Genomic DNA, 3,400 nt, shown 5'->3' on the forward strand with positions numbered 1-3,400 from the left:
CTCAAAGGGCCCCGCCCCCCCCCCCCCCCCCCCCCGGGGCGCCACTATCATACCAGTCCAGTCCGTTTCTTCAGGAGTCCAAGGGGATTCAAGGTCCCTCTCCCAGAGCTCGGCGCCATGGCCGGCGGCTGGGGGAACTTGAGAGGCCCATCCTGGAACAGGTGCAACAGCTGGAACAACTGTGCAGCTGTTGTCCAGCTCAGCACAGCAGCCTGGAGCCAGTGAGTGAGGCAGAGACCTCTACTGGTGGGAGAGAGGAGGTGCAGAAGCGCCTGGTTGTCAGAGAATGGCCCAGGACTGAGAGGGACCTTGGGGGCTGGACTTTAGACCTTTGCTGAGATGCCCCCCACACACACACACTCTCACGCACATCTGGCCATGAATATGGGGATGCAAATAAGCTGAACGGCGGGACAGGGTCCCCACTGGTGTGTCTCCCTTTATACCCACTGCCCCAGGCCCTCCAGGCCCTCTAGTCTCCACTCCTCCCTGGTAGAGCAGGAGTACCCACCCTACCCTAACTCCTTTTCCAAAGGTCAGAGTGGATGAGGCGGCAACATCCTTGGATCCTGGGCTGCTAAAGGTAAATGGTCCTCACTGATCATCGGAGTCTAAGCATCTCGTCTCAGCTGAGAGGCAGAGAAAGGTGGCCTCACAGACAGACTCTGTGGCCGAGCCAGGGCCAGAAGCCTGTCCCTCTGATTCTACATGTGTCCTCTCGCTACTGCACATTGGGGGAGCCCCCTTTCTGCCCACGTCTGCTTCAGCATCTGCAGTTCCATCACCTGGGAACAAAAGCTTCAATTCCCAAAATAGGCAGGAAGTTGAAGCAAGAAAAGAGGGATCAAAGTTTAATAGGCAGAAAGTTGAAGCAAGAAAAGAGGGATCAAAGTTTTCATCTGGTAACTGCCTGTCTCCTATAAACACGACTGCGTGGAGGGAGGGAAGAAGCAGCAGGAGCATGCTGGGCCCTGAAAGGACAATTGGCAAGGAAAGGGCACAACAGGGAGGAGCCCACATAGGGGAGAGCTCTGCAGAGGGAGGTAAGAGACGAGTCCACTTCTCACTGCAAGGCAGGATGAGCCCAGAGTGGCCAATGTCAGACACCCGCTCAGCATGGGCTAGGATCAGTACAGGCAGGTGCCGGGTCTAGGACCCAGCCTGGTAAGGGGTCTCGTCTGGGAGTAGAATTAGAGGGTTAGGGCTCAGCCTATGGCCGGAGCTGAGACCCAGTCTGGATTGGGATCAGAGCTCTCTATGGCTGGAACTAGAATAAGCTTTATTTGAATGTTGTACTTCCACCAGGGAGCATGCGGCTGCCTGTATGCACAGTCCCTTGGCCTTCTGCAGGGCTCGGGCATCTCAGAGTCTTACACCACATAGACTTGAGAATTCCATCGGTTGGCACCACTTCTGAATGTCCCTACGGTGCCACCAGGAGATTTCTTACCCGCAACAGGTTTGAGATCTTACACTAATGAGGACATCGTGAGAAACCTTCACGTAGGTCCTGGCAAGTGACGACAGGACTGTTTCTAGCTTCAGAAACCCCGCACCAGACTAAACGAGAATCCGAGAAGGGATGTGATTTCTCCCAATTGACACAGCCAAGTAACACATCAAGGAGCAGGATCCGGTCTCTGCGCTTTCTTTTAATAAATTTCTGTGTGACCTTGGGCAAGTCACTCCCCCTCTCTGGGATTCAATTTCTCTACAAAGATAGAGAAATTGGTGGGTAAAAGCAGATGATTTTTGAAGGCCCTTCTAGCTCTGACATCCGAGAATCTCCTCAGGCCTGCCTGAATTCCATCCCTCTTCACCTTAACTCCATGAGTTGGCGCCAAGGCTTTTTCTCTTATGTCTGGAGCACTATAGTTATGAGGCTGTAGAGGAAATGGAATATTGGCCAAACCCAGTGAGAGGCACAGACCCCAGGGCCAATGAGGCACAGAGGAGGGGAGTTCAGAGTGGATCAGCTCACCAGGGAAAGTTTACTAGAAAAGGTGTGATCTGAGCAAGGCCATTAAGGGCTGACAAGACATGGGAAGCAAAGGGGAGGGTTGTGGGGCAGCACGTGAATGGTCCCACTTAACAGTCTGATTCTAGGTGGTCTTTCCAGCCCATATCAAGAGCAATGGTATCTGAATGAACACCTTGGGGACTAAGACAGAAGTGCCAGTGCAAGGAGGCAGACATGGAGAGAGCAACCTGTGAAGTCTCTTTTAAGAAATAATAGGCAGGGGCCAGAAGGTGGAGTAGTGGTTAAGGCGCTGGACTCCCATGAGGTTGACCACAGTTCAAGTTCCAGACCTGGCGGCCTGAAACTCAAGCCGAGTGTGTGTGCCCAAACTCCCGAGAGGAGAAGGTGATTACTCGCTTTCTTTCTCTCTCTCTCTGCCTCTCTGGTGATCGCACACACCCTATAGCAAAAATCTCTCTCTCTCTCAAAAAAAAAAAGGAACAACAGACAGGTGTCAGGTGGAAACCTCCAGGGTTCAAAAGAAGGAGGAGGAGACATTTACAGAGTACTTGGCATTATACGGGCACTTACCTCCTTTAATCCTTCCAAGAAGCCCTCAGGACAGTATCTCTCTTAGAGACACTGAGCCTCAGAGAAGTTACATCTTATGAAAAGCCACACGGATATGAGGGGCAGAGTTAGGACTCGAACCCAACACTGAACTCTTTCCATTGCTTGTTCCTAAGGGCTGCACGAGTCTCACGCTGAGATGACGAGACATGCGGCATAACCTCAGGAGCAGAGACAAGGTGGAAACGAAGTCCAGCACCATGCGCAAAAGGAGGGCATGGATGGAGGAGTTAGGCTGAGCACAGGAAAGGGCATCAGGACAGGAGTCAGAAAACGGGGTCTTCCTCCCAGACTCTGCTCTGCGTGACCGGGAGTAAACCGCTGGCCCTCCTTGGGGTTGGTTTCTCCACTGGTTATTTCAGGGTTGGAACCAAGCTCCTCCCTTCTCGTGAAGAGAAGCTTTGATTCCCAAGTGCAACATTCACATTCTCATAGCATTTTTAAGAGATCCACAGAGGATGGGCAGGGTGTCCACCAGCCTATTATGGGGAGGAAAGTGAGATTCAGAGAGATTCGATAGCCTGTTTGAGGTTGCACTGTGTCCAGGCAGAAAAGCATGATCAGGAAGCTGGTATTTTGAAAAGCGCCTTCTGCTAGTTGCCGTATTGTCTCTAATTCAATCCGCACAGCCGTCCTGGGAGTTTTCCTCCCATTTTATACGTTATAGGAAACTGAGGCGCAGAGAGGTGCCCTCTTCTGCCTGCCTTCTACCGGTTAGTCTTCAACCCAACTGGGATGCAGGAGAGCCTGGTCTACCCCACTGTCCCCTGCTGCCTCCCAGAGTCTTACTCCAAAGCAGACACGGGGGGT

The 3,400-nt window shown here is 52.5% G+C and overlaps 1 protein-coding gene and 1 long non-coding RNA gene across 3 annotated transcripts in view; one reads left to right on the forward strand and one right to left on the reverse strand.

Annotated features, from left to right (window-relative positions):
- Window positions 1-3,400, reverse strand: part of CHRDL2 (chordin like 2) — a 34,934-nt gene that overhangs the window by 30,336 nt on the left and 1,198 nt on the right. The window lies entirely within an intron of this gene.
- LOC102485943 (uncharacterized) overlaps window positions 860-3,400 on the forward strand; it is a 5,157-nt gene continuing 2,616 nt past the window's right edge. The window contains exon 1 of the long non-coding RNA XR_333378.2: window positions 860-1,043. This is a non-coding gene — a long non-coding RNA (uncharacterized LOC102485943). The remainder of the gene's footprint in view (window positions 1,044-3,400) is intronic.

Source organism: Tupaia chinensis, unplaced genomic scaffold, assembly GCF_000334495.1.
Source record: "Tupaia chinensis unplaced genomic scaffold, TupChi_1.0 Scaffold000047_1, whole genome shotgun sequence".
Taxonomy (NCBI): Eukaryota; Metazoa; Chordata; class Mammalia; order Scandentia; family Tupaiidae; genus Tupaia; species Tupaia belangeri.